The following is a 24,165-nucleotide window of genomic DNA, read 5'->3' as shown; positions in this document are numbered from 1 at the left end:
TTTTTATGTAGTTGAGCCTTACCTGGACCCTCTTGGGTCATTGAGCCTTACCATTCCTAGAGGGAGTAAGGAAACTTATTGAGGGAAACACAAAAGGTACACGCTTTGACAGGTAAGTAGCACTTGTCAACTAAAGTTCATAAATCTTTATCCATTCAAGGTTCCCAAGGGCTAGGCTTTTGTATATGCTTGGCAGATATTCTGGGCATCATGCCTGGCTGGGGTTAATAGCTGTTTATAACAGTAGTTGTATGCCCTAGTAGATCCTACTTAGATGTCCCTTACAGAATAGTTTATCAGTCCTAAAATCACAGGAACAAGAAGGAAGGAGGGGAAAAAACCTCCTCCTTAAGAACTTTATCTACTCCAAACAAGGTACATTTCTTCTAAATACAAAAGCTCTTTTGTGAGCTTGCCTGAACTTTGTTTCTCTGTTTGGGGAAACCCAAATGCTTTTAAAGATAAGTCTCTGGAGAATGCAGTCTTAAAATAACTAGGAAGAAGGGCCTATCATTTGAACACCCCAGAGGCATTTATCTGAAAGAGTATTATCTTGCTTGTTAGGAACCAAATCCATCAATTATTAGTTCAGCAGGAGTTAGTCACATTTGGCAAGGACAGAACATCTATATAAAATAGTTCCCAGTTCCAAGAATCAGAAGTCATTAACTAAAGCTTTCACTACTCAATGTATTTTTCTTTAGCAAAATACACACATACATTAATATGTGCATGTTAAAAGTGATAAACTTGGAGTCAGCCTGGGTTCAAATCCTACCTGAAAATATTAAGAATTTTGGGCTGTGTGATAAAGGCTATCAGTCTTAGTTTCCTCATCTGTAAAATGGGAAAATAACACTATCAATCCAGGGATGTTGTGAGAAAAATGCCTTGTAAATCTAAAAGCACTATACCTTCAACAAATAAATTCTATCTTTCCCTTTTGGGTAGTTAGGTGGTACAGTAGATAAGAGTGCCAACCTTGGAAACAATAAAATCCATCTTCCTAAGTTTAAATCTGGCCTCAGACACCTCCTAACTGCATGACTTTGCCTCAGTTCTTTATCTGCAAAATGAGAAAAAATGGGAAACTCCTCCAGTATCTTTGCCAAGAAAACCTCAAATGGGATTATGAAGAGTCAGACACAAGTGAAAACCTGTACAATTTTTCCACACTACATTTGAAATTATTATTCTATTCAATAAATAAAATATCTTTAAAAGATTTTTCTTGAATAGTAGTTCTAGCCAGTCCAATTATAAATCCCTTGCCTCAAGAACATCTAGATTATTTCTGGTCATTTCACCTGGAAAACAAAACAAAGAATCCATTCCCTTGGATACACAGTCACAAGAAAGAAAGCATTTTAAAATTGCAAGTAATATCCATTTCAGAGAACTCCAAATTCAAGACTTTCTTTAGGCTTAATGACCCAAAAGGGTCCAGGTATGGCTCAATAAAAATCATCAAAGGAAAAAACTGGCGGGGGTGCAAGGGGGAGGGGCACAAGGGGTTAGCTTTTTTGTATTTAAAAAAAAAGTAATATTGCTGAATCCTTCCAAAAAGGATAATAGATCATTTTTAATTTCTAATTTCTACAGAATTTTCTGGCAGAAAATCTTAACAGTAGGAGGGATGAAGGGCGAAAAACAGAAGGGAAGAGGGAGAGAAGGGAGGGATGATTCATCTTTTGAATCATCTAAGCCACAATGACCATCTATCTCATTCTTAAATATATCAACCACCCTCATCTGAAATCTGCCTCAGAGTCAAATAGCCTTTTAAGTAATTTTTTAAAAAGCTTAACCTAAACTTATTTCCTTTCATTTAATTCTCAGTATATATGGAACATAGTTTGTATCCTTAAAGACAAGATATATTCTACTTAATTCATGAAGCAGTTAGTTATCTAGCACTTAAACCATATTATAAGGTTTATCCTGGGTACCAAATATTGAAAAAAAATTACATAAAATGTCTTGCATAAAATTATCCTATAGGGCTACAGCATGTATATATATGTAAAGTAAATAAAAAGTAATTTGGGTGAGAAGATGGAAAGACATCTTGAGAAATTTTAAAAGACATTTTAAAAGATGACCTCTGAGTTGAAGAATTCCAGGAGAGAGAGAACATGGAAGATGGATATGGAGCAAGGCCCGTATAAAGATATAAGATTAACAAGAATTTCTTGCATGTAAAATAGTAACTAGGCCAATGTGACTGAAATACTGAATATTTCAATGAGAGTAATATGAAATCATTTTGGAAAGAGAAGTTGGAACAAAGAAATTTACATATCAAATAGAAATTTGAATTTCATCCTTAAAGCAATAGGAAGCCACTGAAAATATTTGAGCAAGTGAGTGATGAGTTCACGAAAATGTTTTTTTTTTTTTTCTGCATCAATTGAGCTCCCAAATCTATCAAAAATCAAGCTATTAGGAGTGCCTTGTTCTTATAAACATTCCTATTTATAGATGGTTTAATCTATTCAACTGTCTCCATTCCTATCATTTTGAGTCCACATTAACTCATGAAGTTACTTCTGTTCTGAATTACATGGTAGAATGGGAAATGTCACCTTTACTCTTCCATAAGCTCAAAGTTCTTGTGATCCTGAGTTACCTATAGACAATTCATGGAATAGATCCAAGATGTTGACCTAATGTCTCAGGAATTCTGTGGTGCAGGAACAACTTTTTCTCATTCTTGTCCCAATAAGATTTGAATCAGAGTAGGAGAATCCATTCCTGGTCCATACAGTTTTTCAGATTACAGGTCAGGAGTTTAGAAATATTTTGCAAATTGTTAAGTAACCATTAGGATAGGATAGGAAAAGGTACTATCAGATCCTCTGTTCTCCTGAGAATGGCATGATAATGGATATCCAGGCTCCTTGGTTTTAGAGTTAGAGCCAAGTGTTCCTCTACAAGTAAACATTTAGCTATTATTTTTCTTCTTTCCCATATTAAGATCCCACCTTCCATTTTATATTTTTATACTCAGCTTCACAAATAACCAGACATGAACATATCCACATAAACGGAATAAGGGGAGAGGGAAGACTCTTACATATGAAACTATACATTACATTTGGTTTGTGTTTTATTTATTTTAAGTTGATAAATATTCCAAATTAATTATCCACTCCAGCTTAAAACTATCCTGTTCACTTATATCTCCCTTTTAATTTCTTTCTTTTTGAAGTATTTAAGTGCTCCAGTGATATACTTTTTTTCCTGACATCATTATCACTAGTCCTAATCCTCATCAATTCCTCTTCTAAATTTTTTTTTTACTGACTTTACCTCCTCACCTGTATCTCTCTTTTAATTTATTTCTTTTTCTTTTTGAAGTAAATCAAGTGCTTTAATGATATTTTCCCCTGACATCATTATCAAAAGGCCTAATCCCCATCAATTCCTCTCTCCTAAAATTTTTTTTACAATAATTTCACCTGAGACAAATCATAGTAAAGTGAAACAAATTCACACAAGGGCCATATCTAAATATTATTTGTCTCTGGCAAGAAGTATGTAGCAAGTGTTGTTATCAGTCTTCTGGAGTTATTCTGGTGATTGCATTGATCAGATCTGAAGTCTTTTAAAGCCATTTTTCTTTCTAATGCTATACTCACTTATAGAAAATGTTCTCTTAGTTCTGCTCACTATATTCCGACTTAAGTCATCAAAGTCTTCCTAAGTTTTTCTGAATTTAAATTTATGCCTTTCATCATTTCTCACTGTGAAGTACTATTCTACTACATTCACATGCCATGATTTTTTCACCCATTCCTCAAATGAATGGAAACCTTTTTCGTTTTCAGTTCCTTGCTGCAACAAATATCCAGTATATATGTTACTCCCTTCTTTCTTGTATCTCTTTGTAGTATAAATCTGGCATCCCACCTTCAATTTTAGTACAGTATGGAACAAAATATGATCACCACCAATTTTACGAATGTGATAAGCAAAACTGTAAGGAGGGAAAATATCAGAAAATGAAAGCTTCATTTAGCCCCAAAGGCTACTAATACAGACTCTTCTCTTGAGATCTTTAGAATTAAAGTACACAAGCAAACTATCGATTATCATTTAAGAATTAATCTGCTCAGAGACAGAAGGAAAGCCCAGAGTTCTGGACCCTTTCTAGCCCAGCGTTCTAATGCCAAGAATGACAGTAGTCAGTATGAAAAATTGAAAAAAGATACAAAAATGAATAAAGGAGAATTTGAATCCTCATACTTCCTAATAGGACATTAAAAACCATGGTAGGGAGGGGTAGCAATAAGTATTTATTAAGTGCCAGACACTGTGCAAAACATTTTTCAAATATGGTTTTGTTTCTTCAACATAAATTAGGAAGCTATCTTTTACTTTAAGTAGCTTTGAAGACCAAATTAGTAATGAAAATGCTGAAATATCAGACAGAAAATAATAAGTAAATGAAGAAAAGTTGCATCACCCAAATGAGTCCAATTGCCAAGTTAAATGCTGGCAACCATTTCTTTGCACTTAAACAAAGAACAAAGCAAAGTATGATTTAATACTTAAGAAAATTATCCCCATTAGCTCACACCCATGTGCCTGGGGCCTACATAATGCCTCAAACTTTGTAATACTTTGGACTCTTCAAAGTGTTTCCACAAATATTTTTTTCCATTTAATCTTCATGAAATGTGCTGATTTATTGGAAATCTGTCTTTTATAGTGAGTTCTGTGGGTGTTTGCAATCAGGTATACTTGTGATGACTCAATGGATGGGTGATGGAAGATCTATAAAATCTTATGAGATTTAGGGGTTTACTAAAATATTTTGAACTTATGAAAAGGTTACTCTAATAGATTTCATCACTCCCCCAACACTTTCAAATTGAGATACTTATAATCATACTAACAGTCTAAATTTAATTATAATTTCATTTTAAATCTTATATCATATATGTATGTAATACATACATATATAAGGGTGTGTATATAAACACATATTGCTTCAGCATGGCATTCTACATACACCAGAAATTTAATGTGTCAATCAGATTTAAAAAAAAAAATAACCTTTTCTTTTAGGCACAGCATATACTCTAGGTCATAATAAAGCTTCACTCTTTTCCTGAGAAATGTTTTCAATCATTTCTCTCATAGCTTGCTTTTAAAACATTTGGGGGCAAATATAGCCTCGAAGTAATTTTGAAAGCTCACAGAATCATAGGTTTGATGCTCATCTAGTCCAATCAAAGCAAAGAAGACATGAATTGACTTGCCCAAAGTCATATTGATATTATGTAGAAGGTAAGATTTGAACCTCCATTGTTTCCAAGGTATAAGAGATAAGCAAGGATCTCTGAAAATAAGCATTTAGAAAATGGTCTCTCTTTAAGACAAGCTTCACCCTTTCTCTCTTTTTAAGTGAGGAAAAAGAAAAAAAAAGTCCCTAAGAAATACTTAACCAGAAGAAAAAAAAAGTGACCTACTTAGAAAGCTGAGACTGCAGTGCCTACAATTAAGAACAACTATATGAGACTTTTTTCCTCCATCTCCCCACTCCTCTGAACCAAATTGTGGCATTCAAAACATCTTTAAAAGATGAGCTATAACAAACTAATGCATATGGAAAGGCCATTGCTCACAGAGCCCACTTGGGACATGATTACACAGAAGCAGCAGTGTGCTCTAAGAATAAGGCTCTCAATTTTTCCTCTTTGGAAACCCCTCTGGCATCAGGGAATTGCCCCTTCTTCGATTCCCCAGAAACAGTGCCTCTGAACTTTCTCAAAATCTACCATCCCTTGGTCCCAGATCAGTAATTTATGGAACTTAATACCATTTCTACCATTCCCACACTCCCAAACAATTGTAAATGATCAAGGAGAAGAGAGGAATGACTCCTAAGTTTATTCCCTTTAAAGTGTGTGGTCCAAAAGAAAGATGTTTTAATCCTTGCTCAAAATGCCTAAAGCAAAGATTTAAAATGATCATGAAAACACCCAGCAGCCCTCAGAGACAACTCACAACTGCTATGATTTATAGGCTAAGTTTAAGTCATTTGATCTTCCTATCAGATGGAACAATGCCCCTATGGTTTAAGTTAGAAGGTTCAGATCACTATGAATTAGGTATATATTCAGTTTCTATTTAGGTTTTTTGCTCTGGGAGAAATTATAATCTAATTCTTTGGTTGGTTGTTGGTTTGTTTGTTTGTTTGTTTTTTAACAAATATAAAGAAGCTTTCTTTGTCCCCAGTTAATTATACAGACAAATTTATGTCAAATTCAAAGATCAAGAACTCTGTTATGAGCTTGAAATAGCCTCCCCCCCCCCCCCCCCCCACTGAACAACCCCATTTTGTGTGAGTGTTTATGTCATGTGAGCACTTCCTTGTGAACAACTCCAAGTCTTGCATGAAAATTTTTGAAGCCCTGTGCTTTTCACATTTATTCCTACCTGGCTTCTTTGTAACTCCTCCTAGTATGAAGAACTGAGAGGAGGTTCAAAGGCTAGACAGAGCTGGCAACAATGAAAAGCCCAGGGGTAGATTACTTGAGGGAACAAGTAAATAACGATAAACAGGTCTCCTTCCATAATTTCTCATTCTAACAAGCAAATCTCTATTAAATTCCTGCTATGTAGAAAGCTCTCTGGTACATCTTGGCTCTATCAACAATTCCTCCCTCATTAGATCTACTTTTAAGTACTATAAGAGTCTCTTAATTGGCCTAACTCAGATGTCTTTTCCTCTTTCAATTCATCCTACAAACTTCTACCAGACTGTTCTCTTCCGGTGGGTACAAGTCTAATCATTTTACTTTACTGTGGAAAAACCTATAATCTAACACTTCTAGGAACAGAATATGTTGATAGAACTCATTAAGGCTGAGGATTCTAGGATTCTGGAATGAGCCTCTAAAATAAATGAGAATCAGGAAAATGTTGAAGGAAAATATAGAAATCTGTCTCTACAAAGAAAAATAATCACACGTAATAAATATTTGTAATACCTTTATAATTGTATATTGAATATTTTACAGCAGAAAATAATGCTTTTATTAGCCATATAAACATTATTAAAGAATTTATTAACATTAATCAGCATCATTAAAAGTTTTCCCAAAGTCTACCATAGAATTTTTGATGCTGTGTTCTTCGGGGCTTTGTGTTTCACAAAATAAGAACTGGAGTTTGGTCAAAGTTGATGTCAGCATTATTTAGCACCTTAGCATACTGCCCACCTGCTTAATGCTGAATGAACCTCTAAAAGGAACCATTCAAATACAGGCTATGGAAAGTACAGAAATCAGGCACCTCAGAACTGGTAGAAACAGGAGAAAATACTCTGTGTGGAGGAGAAGAAACCACAGCAATTTGTACTCTGGCATGAGACAACATTGTGTTGTAGAAAGAATATAGTACTAAGAAGAAACCAGGTTCCCAGTCCCAAATCTACTATTAATTCATTCTGTGTACTTGAGACACTGAGCTTCATGGGCTTCAGTTTTTTCCATCTCTAAAATGAATGTAATTGACTCAATAACCTTTAAAAGACCTCTAACTTCAACATTTGAATCCTGTAGGTATATAAACTAGAGATTAAAAGCCAGTTAAATGCATAATTAAATTTTATACTATTTCTTGACCTCTCCAGCCATACTGTCTTGACTCAGAGACCTTTCAGGTTTAAGTCAGCTTTATGTTTCTTGTCACCTCTGTCCCCACCCCACCCCTACCCTGTTAGAGTTCAAATGTTGGAGTTTGTTCTTCTCAGAGCACAGCCGGTTTAGAGGCTTGGAGCCCTTCGGATGTCTCCAAATCCAAAGGTTCTGTCCTTCAGCCTCTGCCTCTGCTTTCTTCTGCCTCCAACCAAGACAGAGATGGAATATCTCTCTTGACTCCTTCTGGGGAGCCCAGCCACCAACTACAGTGGTGTGAGATGAAGATGAATCTGGTTGTCCACTGAACTCTCACTCGTAGCTTTATCCTCTGAAAACCCTTCGTCTGCCACCAGAGTCGCTCCTCTCGAGTCCAGCTGAACTTTCTTCTGCGACCAGCCAGCCAAGAGGAAATAAGGTGTATTCTGGAATGGCTGTCTCGCCTTATATGTGAACCTTCTGAGAGAATGGGATTATGGGTTTTCTCCCATAGTGCTCTCTGGCCCAAAGAGCTTTTAAGGTGTGGCGTAGAAAGTGTACTTTTTGAAGCTAGCATACTTGTGGAGTCCAATGAGTAAAGGTGGGAACACAAGCCTTGTCTTGATTAGTTCTATTTAGTACCTTGTTTCAGGTTCTGGCCAAAACAACTTCTTGTAAGATTAGATCAACTCTAATTACTTAGCAGTTAGTAAGGATTCCAACACTACCCCCCAAAAAATGTAATCTTTTTTAGGGCTATCATCATTATTAAGAAACATTTATTAATTTATGACTATGTGCCAGGAACTACTACTGTTCTAAGTGCCAAAACCATGATACCTGTCTCTAAGATGTACATTCTAATGGGAAACACAACATGAAAACAATAATGGACATACAAGATACATACATTGTAAATGAAACTTCCGTGGGAAGGCATTAGCAGAATGGAATGGGGAGATAACATCAGGAACAGCCTCTTACAGAAAGTGGGATTTGAGCTGAATCCGAAAGGAAGCAAAAAGACGAAGGGAGAATTTCCTAGTCTTGCTTAATGGTATTTGTATTCCAACCTGTAGCATAATGCACAGTCCTCAATAAATACCTTGATGTCACTGTCCAATTGGAGAATGAAGGACAAACAACTGAGTGAAGCTGGCTTGGAATTGGTCAGTTTATCCCTTCTTCCTTCCTTCCTTCCTTCCTTCCTTCCTTCTTTCCTTCCTTCCTTCCTTCCTTCCTTCCCTTCCCTTCCCTTCATTTCCCTTCCCTTCCCTCCTTCCCTCCCTCCCTCCCTTCCTCTTTCCCTCCCTCCCTCCCTCCCTCCCTTCCTTCCTTCCTTCCTTCCTTCCTTCCTTCCTTCCTTCCTTCCTTCCTTCCTTCCTCCCTCCCTCCCTTCCTTCCTTCCTTCCTTCCTTCCTTTCCTCTTTCTTCCTTCTGCCCAGAGAGGGTACCATACCCTTACATACAGATGCTCTTAAAAGCATTGATTCTCATTGGTCTGGTGACCAATAGGTACTAGGCCAAACCCCATTTGATCATTGTTTGGATCCTAATTGACTAAAATAGCAGTCATTTCTGCTTTGGCCAGAAACCCCTTCCCAATTCATTCATCTATCCATTTATTTATTTAGATTTTTTGGACTATGTTAAAGAGGAGATTCTTTGCTCCAATGCCTACTTGGCATTAATTACTGAATGGGTACAGTCTCAGTTAAAGTGAGACCTGTAGAAGACCTTAACTTAAAAGGCCAAGGTCTCACTTCATCCAGGGCCATCTCCAGTCTTCTAATCTGTACCTGGCCATTGGACCAGATGGTTCTGGAGGGCAAAGCGAGGCAGGTGACTTTGCACAGCCTTCCCTCATTTAAATCTAACTCATTTGCATGTCATGGCATCCTCTCCCTTTTGTCTTGGTCCTCTTCAAGATGAAAGGACTAACAACAATAACAATAACAACAACCACAATAACAACTTTGTCTACCTCTCCAAGCTTTTTTGTTTTTTCATCTCAAGTTATCCCATCCTTAGACTTTCAGGATTGTGCAAATATGCCCAACACCATCTACTGAATACCAATAATGAACAAAACTTGATACAGGAAGTAAAAGGATTTTTGCATATTGTACAATGAATCCTCAAATTAACAGCCTTAGTAGGAAGGTATCATTGTGTTATAAATAAGTTAATGGCAAAGATGTAACTAGAGGACAAATAGAGGCTCTATTCTAAAGTGCTGAAATTTAGAAGTTGCCAATTTCTATAATTTTCCATATTATAGCTCCAACTAGAACTAAGATATTGAGAATGATTGGTTAAAATTGAAAGGTAAGATACCAAAAGGCATTAGCTTCCTATACCCGACAAACAGATGCTACACTGGGATAAGTTTCTAATCTCCCTCTAACTAAATTTGTCTCTAAAAGTTTGAGGGCATTTTTCAGTCTGCTTGCCCCAAGAATGCTTTGTGAGGTTTTCCTAAAGTATGAAAAATGTCAGCTATAGTTCTGTGCACTGGACTAGGAATCAGAAATCAGAATTCTACTGGTAACTTTGTCATCAATGATGTGACTCTTGAGAAATCATTTAACTTTTATGATTCAATTTTTTCATCTATCAAAATGAGGATAATAACACCATGTATCTATACTACCTTACAAAGTTATGATGAAGATAACATGACATAAAAGATTTGTAAGAGCTTCACAAAGTCAGAAATACTATACAAATATAAAGAGCAGAAAAATAAAGTTGATCAGTTAAAGAATGATCACATTATGGGCAAGAAAGACACCTAATATAAATGAAAAAAAGAATGCTGACATTAGGGATCTTACATTTCTCACTAGGCACAGGTGACTGAGTATAATACAAAAACCAAAACAAAACTAAAAACAACATACAGGAATCTAGTGCAAGTTACTTACATGGGTATTAAATGATCTCTGACAGAAAAGTGTGACTAATAGGCTTAGTATGAAAATAGGATGCTTAATTCAATAACCATAGATAATTTACAAGTGATACACAGGCTTAAGTGAAGGAAAGGAAGACCTGGGGTGACTTTTTTTTTTCTCCTGAAGACATCCAGTGACTTATCCTACTACTAATGAATAACTTCTAATCACTCAAGTCTATTACTTTTAGCTTTTTTCTTCTTCCTTCTTCCTCTTTTCTATGTTTTGGTATTCTGGGAAAGAGGTGATTGTTAAGAAAAATGGTACTGAGATGCTAACATACACTCTTGCTTAAATGAAACATGAGGTTTTTTTTTTTTAAGTATATAAAGTTAACTAAACAATGTGCACTGTATATGATATGATAATTTATCAAAGCTACAAAACATTTTATCAATCAGCAAGCATAAATTTGTTGAGGTATTATGATAGGTTTGAGGATACATAGAAAAGAATAAAATAATCATTGCCTCAAGAAATTGACATTCTATTCAGGGGGACAACATGCACACACAAATAAAGACAGAATAAATATAAACTAGTTACAGAGGTAAGATAAGGAGAAATTCACTTCATCTTGAAGGAAATGAATTATTTGAGAAAGATGAAAGGGCATTCACTCCCCTCTCATGACAAGGGATGATAATATTAGAAAATCTCTGGAGATGGGAGATGAATTATGAGGAATCTAGAGAAGTCCAGTTTGGCTGGGCAGCATATTTTAAGAAGAGGAGTAACATATAATGAAACAGAAAGCTATATTGGGGATTGGTTGGTAAGAACTTTAAAAGCCATAAGAGTTTATGTTTAATTCTAGAAACAATAGGGAGCCACAGAGAAATAAAGGAGCAACAAGGTCAGATTTATAGGTATGAAAATTTACTTGAATAGCTGTGTGAAGAATAGAGTAGAAATGGCAAAGATCTGAGGCAAGGTGGCAGATTATTGTATTATGTTATAATGCTAGGTATTTATGGCAATACATTGCCAAGTGGATATAACTAGGCTGTAATAATGTACTCTTAATTTAAAATGCATACTCACTTAGAAAATTCTAGATGGTTTTGTTCTGATTTTTTTAAGGGAAAAAAAATCCTCTTTTGATCTGATGCTTATATTAGATGTATGCTCAAAAAAGGATTAAAGACACAGGGGAAAATTCTGTTATGCAGCAAAATATTTATAAAAGTATTTTTTGTGCTATCAAAAAACTAGAAACAAAGGGGGTACTTGTAAGAAATAATTCATTTGGACCCCCTACTCCATTCCAATCAATATTAATCAGTTTGAAATTTTATATAAATCATATAAGGATAGATAAGTTTTCACAATGGGCTTCAAACTTTAATGCAATGTTCATTACTTATTTACCAAATTATGAGGCTCACTTGTGCAATCACAAGAATACTGAAAAAAAAAATCTCCATTCTGTTTTGCTCAAAGTCCATGTCCCAATTCAGTATGGTGGGAAGCCTTGATGCCTTCAAAAGTCCCCCAACTTGTTGTTGTACTTCCATACCATTCCTCTTGTCTAACATGAGTAAATGACTATCTTATGACCTCTTTTACTCAGTGGAGATGCCCCAATGCATAATCCAACCTGTGACCTCTACTGATATATCATTTATCAATTCTAACTCTATAGGTCTGGCATTGAAACATCCCTTCTTCCTTTTGGTATGAAAGTGTTAAGAATATATATATATATATATATATGTATGTATATGTATATATATAGAATATAAATATAAACGGAATAAAGCATATACACTGTTACATCTAGTTAATTCTTTTGTCTTGCTTCTGTAGCTTATTGTTTCAAGGAAATGATTTATTGGCTTATGTATTATTGGGAAATGACTTATTTATTTATTTTTTTTAAATCAAGAGTTAAAGAAAAAAAAAAACCTGTTATTGTCTCAAAGATTTGTCAACTTGAAGTTTCTGTAAGTAGTACTTTCTGTTAACAAAATGTATTAACATTCAAGAAAGATAGAAAAAGTGCCATTATCGAAATTTTCCTAGGACATACTTTAACTAAAGATACATAAAGTCACAATGAGTTCTACTCAATCAATTTTTACAGCATCCCCAAAAATATCCAAAGAAAATTACTGTGAATTAACTTCATAAATCCACTTTTGGAACTAACCTTGGATTTTGATCTGTTCCTTTACCCTTTTGGTCAAAGGTCCATTTGCTGAAGTTACTAATTTGCAGACAAAATCTCTACTTTAAGTTTTATCTACTCCTTAAAACAGACTTGAATTTTCAGTTCCTTAAAAACTTGGTACAGATGATGTCAACTGCTTTTCTCTATTTTTATTTCTTCATAAGGAGGCTGACTATGATTCATTTACCACTTTATGAACTCACTTAAATATTGAGGGGTTCCCCCCCCCAAGTAAGGTTAATATTGAATGCCATATCTGATGTAATTACAGAAACACTTCAGCAACAAAAGCTGTATCTTTTGTCAAATGCAGTAAGAGCTCTTACCAGAATTGGTTATAATTATATTACTCTATTCTTTTTCATAATGTGCTCACAATAATGTATTCCTTTGAAACCAATCATACCACATGTCATAACAAGGAAACATGGAACCTAGACTCCAAATTGGTTTATTATAAACAGAGATCAAAACTGTAGGTATTTGGGCAAACCTATTTAAAGTGACTAAAAACAAATACACATCTACCATCTGGCTCATTTTAATTTATCTAGGTGGCATTTAAAAAGACATTTTGACAATTTCTGCAATTATATGATTTCTTCTAAGGAATTACCCCTAAATTCATGATCATATCATCAGAGAAAGAACATCTGGATTAACTAAAGCTTTTTTTTTTTTTTTTTTAAACTAAGGAGCTGCTTATAGAGAAAAAAAGCTAAATGTTTTCTACAACTTTTACATTAATGAAATTTATGTTCATCCAATCAAAAGAAGTTAATTTCAAACCTGCTGCAGAGGTGTCCAGATGAACTGTGAACACAAAACATTATTACATTTTCCTTTTCTGAATAATTTCACACCTATATTGGATGGCAAAAATAACTATATTTGAAGAACAATATTTTTAATTCTGGTAAGATGCTGAACTAACCCCAAGGAGCATAGGAAACAGGGATTCACAATATAAAGAAAATTAAATATTCACAGTTCTTTCTGATAAGTAACATGGCTGAACATGTAACTACACAAATTTATCTCAAGATTACAATGTTTAATCATATATTCTAATGTACTTTTTAGTTTCAGTGTCATCCTATCCCCTCCCCCCACCAAAGACTGAAACACTAGGAAACTCTGTAACCCATTTACTTATTTCATACATACCTAAGTTCTTAGTAGTGACTAAACAGAGAGACTTATTTAATATACAACAAACTCTCAATTCTTCAGGTGCTGTAGACATGCTCTGTTTCTGGATTGGCCGGTTGTGTTTCTTAGTCCTCTTCTATCCTCTGGTCACTCACTGCATTTTAGCACCTGTAGACAAAATGAGTTTATCAATCAAGGTAAAGCTTATTGTTTGTTTTGTTTGTAGAAATAAACTGTGGTTTAATAGGGACAAATATATAATACTACCTTTGCATTCAAAAGTCTTCTACTGCTCAGACAGTGGCAGTCTACAAAGAAGTTTGGAGTAGGAAGGACTTAAAGGTTTCAATTTATTCAATAATTCAAAGAAATGATAGATAGAAAGAGCTAGTATGATCTTCAGCTACATAATGAAAACAAAGTATGCAAATAATGAAACTTTTAAATGCAAAGAGCTCACATTTTAATGGGGGAAATAACATGCAAACAATTATGTACAAATAAGATCTACACGAGATGAAGTAAAGATGATCAACAGAGAGAAGGAATTAACATTAAGAAAGCTGGGGGAAGGTTTATTGTAGAAAGTGGGAGAAAGAAATGGAGAGCATCCCAAGCATGGAATGCATTCTATTTCTCACAATGCCCACAGGTCTTAAAAACATGATCTACCTCATCTGTGGTAACTTTCACATTATTCCCCATCTATCACCACCCTTCCTTTGAACTGTTTTAACATTTATAATATGTAGTACAAACTTTTGCAGATTGGTACATTGTTGCCACAGTGAATAAAGACAGCGTACACAGGGGAGAGCTCCAGTAAGACTCACTAAGTTCAAGGGTTGCCTAAAATATATAGGCTATGTGGCCCTGGAAAGAATATTGATAGGCTATGTGGCCCTGGAAAGAATATTGATCTCTTAGTACTCCAGAGAAACTTGAGAGGAAGCTCCTTCCCAAAGGAGTTGTCTAGTCTCTATCCCTAGTGTTCATCCTCTCATGTCACACTGTTAGTCTTGCCTCCAATTAGAACTGCATAATCCTGTCTTATGTGCTTCCTGTCAACTCCAACTATGTACCAGGATAAATCAAACATTCTCAAATATTTAAATCATAGAATGCTAGATAGAAGCACAACACTAAAAATCATCTATTCCAAGCCCTAGAACTTAGTAACCATGAGACAGTTCAGTGACACCATGAATACGATCTGGGAGGCAGAAGATCCAAGTTAGACTTTTTGCCTTCGAGACCATCAGTTCTCAAAGTGTGGTCTTGAATGCACTTTTAGGAGGCCATCAAGATCAACTAAAAATTGAGACATTATTTGTCTATTACAACATCCTCCTTTCCAACTATATATTTATATAAGGCCAGATTTTCTTTATACACTTCATCAAAAAAAAAAAAAAATGAATACAGAAGCAGATATGAGAATCTGGCTCTTCTATGAAGCAAGACATTAAAGAATTTTACTAAAAATTATATAGAACAATGCAACTCTTTGAACTTTTTATTGTTTTGAAAAATTTGAAAAAAGTAATTAAAAATATGTAATAGGTTTATTATTATTTTTGTGGATTAGTAAATATTTTAACATTGAAATATTGAGAATACATAACATTGTCAGTTTTAATTTCTAATGTAGTAAATATAGATAAATGTAATTCACATATGCAAATATTTTTTGGGATCCTCAATAACTTAAGATTTGAAGAAGTCCTAAAACCAGAAAGTTTGCGCCTTAGACAGATACTAGTAAGTCATTTAATCACTCTGAGCTTCAGGTTTTTTTAATCTATAAAATGAGGAAGGCTAGACTCCACTGTACTCTCTAAATCTAAATCTATGAATCTGTTACCTTGGGCAAATTACTAAGTTTCTTCCACTTTTTAATAAGAATAATTATATTTGTTTAACTTATAGTTGTTCCTGAGGATCTTCTGAAGAAAGGACTTTGTAAATGATAAGGCTATATAAATGTAAATGTAATTTACATATAAATTTATTGCAAATATAAGCTATTATTATTACTTAGTTCAGTCTTCTCGTCTAACCAGTGGTTACACAAAGTCTTATCTCTTGAATCACAGTGTGGGTGGGTAAATGGTTCAATTTCCAGGAGTTAGGCATTTTTAGCTGCAAGCCTTCCTTTTCTACTCAAAGAAAATGAAAAGTATCTCTATGAGGACCAGGATTGGTCGTTCTTATTTTCTGTCTCTCTGCCTGACACTAAATAGTCATGATGTTGGTTAAATTGAGTCTGGAAAACAGTCTCCTTCCCAGTCTCGCAAAACAAGATGATCTGATCCTTTTTTTTTTTTTTTTCTTTAACATTTCTAACCTCCCCTTGTGGTTTCTTTAACCAAAGCTTATAGTACCAAGCCATCCTGGCTTGCCCTAGTCTAAGTTACACAAAAATGTCCATGGTATAGAATATTTTGCCATAAAATTGCAATCTGCACTATGCAGAAGTCTGCATTGTTTAGTCTCTTCTTTTAGTATTCTATTCACTATTTTTCCCAGTGGTGGTGGGCTGGTCTCCTCTTTCTGGATCTGCCTTTCAAAGGTTAAAGTATTCCAATGTACCCTAAGTACTTCTGGATTTGCTATCTGCCCTGCTTTTGTGTCCTCAGGACCTCCAGATATTTCCATCAGCTGTGCAGCAGAACTCTCTTACATGTGTTTTCTTCCCATATTAAAGCATGAATGCTTGAAAGCAAGGGTGTTTTTCTCTTTCTTTTGGCATCCCCAGTGTTTGAAATAGTATGTAGTACATGATGGAGGCTTAAGAAGTGCCTTTTTCATTTATTTGTTGCTGAGCATGATGCTCCTTCTACAATGTACTTGTATATCATGCTACATTTTATCAAAGGCTAGAAATAAGCATGCCTGCATATATTACATACACACACACATATTATAATGCTGTACTATACATATAGATATGTATGTCATTTCTCAGATACTGCAGTGCTGCTAGAACCATGAACGTTAGAATTAGGTAAATCTATATAAAATTGTGACCTTATCTCTCCCCATCTGATGTCGCAACCCAATTTTCCAATTCTACCACAATGTTTCACACCTAAAACCATTCTTCATGTGGACAGTAAAAGTTAGAAAGTTTTCTGTTCTCTAAGGCTTAAGGAAAATGGTATTTTGGGAGGCATAGTCATCATTTGGGTTTATTTCCAAAGGAACGTGATGTAGTTCCTCTTAAGAGGTGTTTCTACACCTTCTGAGTAGGCTGGTAACAACCCCTTTTTACCTTTGGAGTTCTTTACACCCTAAGATTTCACACTCTAAGGTTACACTCCCTCACCTTTTTATAGTTATTTTTACAGCAGTGAGAAAGATTTTTGTGTCACTTCAGTTCTGCTCTCATCATCTTTTAATGACTGGTTGGGATTAGGGAGCCCGAAACAAAATTTTTATAACTCACCCTCCTAGAGACTGAGCCCAAGACTCTGACTTCATTAGTTCTTACCAAATAAGCTACAATCAGGAATAAGGAGTAGTTTTGATGTTCTAAGATGATTACTACATTCAAAGATACTCTTTCTACAAAAGAAAAAAACAATCCAATTTGTGTGGTGCCTTTTACTTGACCTATTGTGAAGAAGCTTCAAAAAACAAACAAACAAAAGAGTAAACTAGTAAAAAAGTGGCACTCTTCAGATACTCCTACTAAATTATCTATTAAAGCATGAACATCATTGCAGTATTTTGTGTAAAAACACCCTTTATCAACAATTAATAAATACTAAGGTCTTCATCCCCACTGAAAAATATTTTTCCCCCTGATGATAATGCATTAATACCCAGTTCCTTACTATTTTTTTCAATTAAGTCATCACACAGAAATCTCACATTAAAAAAAAAAAACTGAAAATTTAGAATGACTTTTCTTTTTTCTTTCAAATTAGCTGATCCCCTACCAATGTCTTTATATAAGTATAAAATAAGATGACAAAGCCAAAAACCTATCTAGTTTTCTGAAAATTGTGTAACTTACTACAACTTGATCCTTTAGGAGATACCAGCACTTGAAGGTGGGAGCAAATAAATATGAAATAATATAAAAATAAAAATTTATCAAAAACATATGCTTACAAGATATTCTATATAACAATCAAGATCAGTGGGCTAGAATGGAGCCAGAAAGACAGCTCAAATCCAGCTTCAAATATTTTCTAATACTATGATCCTGGATAAATTATTTAACTCCTGACTTCCCCAATTTTCTCAACTGTAAAATGGGGATAGTAACAGCTCTTACTCCAAGGATTGTTGTAAGGATCAAATGAGATGATATTTGTAAATTGCTTAGCCCAGTTCCTGACACATACTCAATACTCAATAAATGTTGGTTCCCTTCCATTCTCCCCTTCAAGGCCAAAACCTCAAGAAGTACTGACCACACTAATAAAACAGGACATAACTATCCTCCACGTGTAATTTAGTGAACATTTCTAAGACCATCTGTTCTTTACTAATATCTATGCATGTGGGGTAGCTAGATGGTGCAGTCCCCTGGACTGCCACTTAATACTTCCTAACTGTGTGACCCTGGGCAAGTTACTTAACTCAAATGCCTTGCAAAAAATTTTTAAAAGAAGAAAGTATATGGAGGACATAAAAGTGAATAAATGCATGGTCTCTACTCTCCAGAATTTTATACTATAGAAGAAAGCAGCTAGGTGGTACATTGGATAAAGAGCTGAATCAAAATCAGGAAGGCCTGAGTTCAAGTCCAGCCTCAGACACTAGTTATGTGACCTTTGGAAAGTCATTTAATATCTATATGCCTCAGTTTCTTCAATTGGAAAATTGGGATAATAATAGCATCTAGCTTGCAGAGTTGTAGTGTGGGTCAAATAAGGCAATTGTAAAACATTTAACACAGTGCCTACAAAATAGTAGACACCATATAAATGACAATTATTATTAGATCAAATGATTAGACATTTACACATAAATTCATAAATTAGAACATAATTGAAGAGCAACACAAACAATATTTTATAAGATTATATGAGGAAGATGGTTTTAAGGAGGAAAGCAAAGCACTGTTCTGGGAAACAGACTTCAGTTCAACTTTCTGCTTACATACTTACTACTTGCTTGGCCATAGGCAAGTCATTTAATCTCTATTTGCCTCAGGTTCCTCATCTATAAAATGGAGAAAATTATAATTCATCACCTCACATGATTGCTATAAACCACACTTTTTAAACACTTAAGCACAACAGAAATGTTACCTATTACTAAGTGAAGAAGCATATCTTCATAATTCATGCATAAATTTACATCTTTTGTGTATGTTTTGCAATACCTATACCATCAGTTTTAGGTTATGGGAGCCCAGTGTACAAAGAGCATGCCTGCTTAACATGCAAATCCTATCATTACTTTTTTCTGTTCTTTATTACTTCAACATTCTTTGCTGTTTTGTCCTTCTTTCTTGAAGAGCACAATGCCATCAAAGAGATGATGTCATGCTGGATTCAAATGAGGGAGACCTGTGCAAGATCACCTGCTTTACTTTCTCCTCTAGAGCGGTTCATTGGCCAGATATAGATCAGGACAACTAGAGATAGTCTTATAAAAGTCCAGTGAAATTTCAGATCCCAAGTGTTAGGAGTCTTACAAGATACTAAGTCAGTTGTCTAATTTAGCATGGTACTTAACAGTTCTCTAGTTCAGAGTTCACACCTTTCACACCTTTAAGAGTTCACACTTTTAAGGCAGCATATAAGAGGAGGAGCCCACTAGAGAGATTCACAAGTCAGGATTCAGTGGAGAAGATTCACAAGTCTAAGAGAAGCCCACTCTCTTGGAGGAGGAGTCAGATTCATTCCAACTTTGACCTTGGTACTGGGAGACATTCGGAAGAAGAGAAGCTGAAGCTGGCAGAGGCAGAGGCAGAGGCAAAGGACTAGCGGCAAGAGCTCTTGGAACCATGAAGAGATAGGCCTCTAAGAAAACTAACCAGGCTATTTTGGAAGAGACAATAAAGGACTAGACTCTGCATTTGAGGTGATTATTAATCTGAACTGAAACTAAGGTTGCTCCCAGAAGCTCCCCAAGAAACCTGCTCCCAGAGAACATTATATTTTTAGAGAAGAGAATATTACACCCAACCTATTAAACTTTGCCCATTCTGCCATTTTGTATATCAGTCATCCATGTCCTTTCCTAATTTTTAGATGGAGGAAAGGGGTAGGTATTTTGCTATTGATATCATGAATGCATTCTGTCTATTCATCTGTTATTTCTTATTTTTGCTATATATACAGGACATCTTATTTTTGGAGTATACATTTCTCCAGTGCCATCCTTCATCCCATTTCTCTATTAAAATTTCTTATTTATGGGGCAGCTAGGTGGCACCAGCCCTGAAGTCAGGAGGACCTGAATTCAAACAGATTTGACACATAACAGACACATAACTACCTGTGTGACCCTGGCAAGTCATTTAACCCCAATTGTCTCAGCAAAAAATTTTAAAAATTAAATTTCTTATTTACATGATGTAGCAGAAAGAGTTCCAAATGAATCACAGAATATCTAGGTTCAAATCCTATCTCTGATACTCAGTACTTAATGAACTTGGAAAAGTCACTGAAAACTTTCTAGGGCTCAGTAAAATCTAAAATGAAGGGGTCTGCCCCCTTACCTGGAATTCTCTCCCTCTTCATTTCCCACTTCTTAGATTACCTTTGAGTCTTCCTTTGAGTCTCAGATAAAATCCCAGTTTTCTATATAAGAAACCTTTCCCTGTGCCATTTAATTCTAGCTTCTCTCAGTTGATTATTTCTAATTTATCCTGTCTATAGCTTGTTTGCTTGTTGTAGTTCCCTATTAGACTGTGAGTTCCTTAAGAACTGGGATTATCTTTTGTCTCTTTGTATCTTCAGCACTTAGTGCTGACACACAGTAGGAGCTTAATTATTTATTGACTGGCTATAGCTGGCCCTCAAAGTTCCTTCCATTCCTCAATCGATGATGCTCTAGCTGCATCCTGCTGAAGCCCACTATGCCTGCTGTTCTTGGGGCAATCCTCAACTTCAATTCTTTGGAGAGAGTAGCATTCCATGATTCATAGTCATGCACCATTGGAAGAATATTGGCTAAACAGATAGGCCTTTGTTTTAAACAGAAGCCCAGAATTCTTTTGTTGTTATGTTGATGAAAATAATAATAGCAATTGTTTATGTTTGTCGAGCATTTTAAGGTTTATCTCTTTCATATCAATCCCATTAAGTAGGTAGAACAAGTAATATTATTCACATCTTACAGATAAGGAGATGACACAAAATGGTTAAATCACTTGCCCATCTCACTTAGTAATTGGTCTCTTGACTCTAAGCTTAGACTGTTCTTTTAACAGCTGCCTTCATATCTAAAATGTGCCCTGTTTCATATATAGATTTGACACAAGAGGGTCAACATCTTGGGAATGTGTAATAATCTGCATTTTGATATTAAACATTTGGCTATTATTGTGGTTACACAAACACTTCTCATTCAGCAATGTTTATTAAACAGATTCTTTGTAGTATATAATTATTAAGAAACTTTTTTTTGAAATAAAAATGTCCATACCAAGAGGTCTCTATTTTTATTGGCAATTGATTAATAAAGAATCCACTCAATTGGGAATCCATAACTCCAGAGAGTTGGGATCTGCCATAGAATAAATTTGGTCAAGTCACTTCATCTTTCTACCCTCAGGTTCCTTATCTGTAAAATCAGGAGTTTGAACAAGATGATTCTCAAGCTCATCTCAGCTCTGACATTCTAAGATAACAACCAATAAAAAGATTTGTGGCATCCAAAAGATTTTGATTTTTCCTACCCTCAAAGCAATAAAGTTGGAGAGAAAAGAAGCAATGATACCAATTCAACATAACCATAAAGTATTCTATGATACACACCAAAAGAATAACAAATGACACTCTAAAGAAATTCAAAAAGAGTTACAAAAGTTACTTTGAGACTACATGGAGAGGGATGGAGCCAAAATGGCTAGTGAAGCTAGGAAGCTGTCGGAGCTCTCCCTGTTTCCCTCAAAAACCTCAAGAAACCAAGTCTCTGAACAGAGCTCTTCCAGTCTCCCTCAAAAACCACTCTTTAGTTCAAGATAGGTTGGAAAAACTTCAACAAAGGTCTTAATGGGTTGAAATGGGGGTCTGAGAAAGTCAATGAAAGGGTCTTAATCATAGCAGACCAGCAACTGAGATTCTTGGTCCTAGCTCAATAGAGGAGCAGAAAAGTGGAAACTAGGCTGTTTCCTGAAAAGAGCAGGAAAAGCTATCCCCTGCAAATACAAGGGGCCCTTGTACTAAAAGTCAAGGTTCAAAGCTGCACAGGAAGCTTGGGACAGCATCCCTTTTCCCCCCAGGAGCAGAACTCCACCATAGAAATAAAAAAGAAGAAGGGCAACATGAAAAGGAAACAATGAATAAGTACAATAATAATTAGTATAATAATAATAATAATTAGTAGCAATAATAAATGTATATGCATCAAATGGTAGACCAAATTCTTAGAGAAGATATTGAGCTAGTTAAAGGAAGAAATAGATAGCAAAACTATTTTAGTGGGGGGACTTCCACCTTTCCTTCTCAGCCATTTGGTACTGGCTAAGAAACAAGAGTGGTGGATCAGTGAAATAGGTTAAATCAGGGATCCTCAAACTTTTTAAATAGGGAGCCAGTTCACTGTCCCTCAGACTGTTGGAGGGCCGGACTATAGTAAAAACAAAAACTTTGTTTTGTGGGCCTTTAAATAAAGAAACTTCATAGCCCTGAGTGAGGGGGATAATTGTCCTCAGCTGCCACATCTGGCCCGTGGGCCATAGTTTGAGGACCCCTGGAACCGTTAAACATATATGACACAGTAATCAATGACTATAGTAATCTAGTATTTGATAAACCCCCGAACTTCAGCTTTTGGGTTAAGAACTCACTATTTCACAAAAATTGCTGGGAAAACTGGAAAACCATATGTCAAAAACTCAGCATAGACTTATGTCTCACATCCCATACCAAAATAAGGTTAAAACGGGTAAATGATTGGGCAAAAAGAGTGCTATCATAAGAAAAAAAAGGAGAGCAAGGAATAATTCACCCATCATATCTTTGGAGAAGGGAGGAATTTATAACCAAAGAAGAGATGGAGAACATTATGAAATGCAAAATGGACAACTTTGATTATATTAAGTTAAAAAGTTTTTGCACAAAGAAAACCAACACAAACAAAATTAAAAGTACAATGTTGGGAAAAAATTTTTTACAGCTGGTGTTTCTCATAAAGTTCTCTCATGCTAAAATATAGAGAGAATTGACTCAAATTTGTAAGAATACAGACCATTCCCCAACTGATAAATGATCAAAGGATATGAACAATTTTCAAATGATGAAATTAAAGCCATCTACAGTCATATGAAAAAAATGCTCTAAATCACTATTGATTAGAGAAATGCAAATTAAAACAACTCTGAGGTACTACCTCAGAGTGGCTTTTTTTTTTTTTTTATATTCTCCAAACTGAACCATCAATAATGTCTGAGGCTCTGTTTACTACTTTAAAGTTTGATATAGCTATTATTTTTGATGGTCCATTTCAGTATTGGTTCAGACTGGCTAAGATGACAGGAAAAGGTAATAAATGTTGGAGGAGATATGGGAAAACTGGGACACTAATGTATTTTTGGTGGAGTTGTGAACTAATCCAACCACTCTGGGGAACAATTTAGAACTATGCCCAAAGAGCTATAAAATTGTGCATACTTTCTGAACCAGTAGTACCACTATTGGGTTTATATCTCAAAGAAATCATAAAGGAGGGAAAAGACCCATGTGCAAAAAAGTTTGTAGCAGCTCTTTTTGTGGTAGTACAGAATTGGAAAATGAGTAGATGCCCATCCATTGGGGAATGGGTGAGTAAGTTGTGATAAATGAAAATAATGGAATATTATTGTTCTATAAAAAATTATGAAAAAAAGCTGGTTTTTAGAAAGGCATAGAAAGATTTATATCAACTGATGTTGAGTGAAACAAGCAGAACCAGGAATATAATGTACACAGTAACAGCAAGATTGTGTTATGATCAATTATGAAATTCTTGGTTCTTCTTAGTGGTCCAAGTGATCCAAGGCAATCCCAATAGACTTTAGACAGAAAATGCCATCTGCATCCAGAAAGAAAACTAAGGAGATTGAATATAAATTAATACATGCTGT

The 24,165-nt window shown here is 35.2% G+C and overlaps 1 protein-coding gene across 3 annotated transcripts in view; it reads right to left on the bottom strand.

Moving 5' to 3' along the window:
- Positions 1-24,165, bottom strand: part of MGAT5 (alpha-1,6-mannosylglycoprotein 6-beta-N-acetylglucosaminyltransferase) — a 376,800-nt gene that overhangs the window by 302,301 nt on the left and 50,334 nt on the right. For all 3 annotated transcript variants that reach the window (XM_051985774.1, XM_051985775.1, XM_051985776.1), the window contains exon 2: positions 13,926-14,078. The gene's annotated coding sequence lies outside the window, so the exon portion shown is untranslated. The remainder of the gene's footprint in view (positions 1-13,925; positions 14,079-24,165) is intronic.

Source organism: Antechinus flavipes, chromosome 3 (genome assembly GCF_016432865.1).
Source record: "Antechinus flavipes isolate AdamAnt ecotype Samford, QLD, Australia chromosome 3, AdamAnt_v2, whole genome shotgun sequence".
Taxonomy (NCBI): Eukaryota; Metazoa; Chordata; class Mammalia; order Dasyuromorphia; family Dasyuridae; genus Antechinus; species Antechinus flavipes.
The sequence above is the reverse complement of the archived record's forward strand: the minus strand, read 5'-3'. Positions and strand labels throughout refer to the sequence as shown.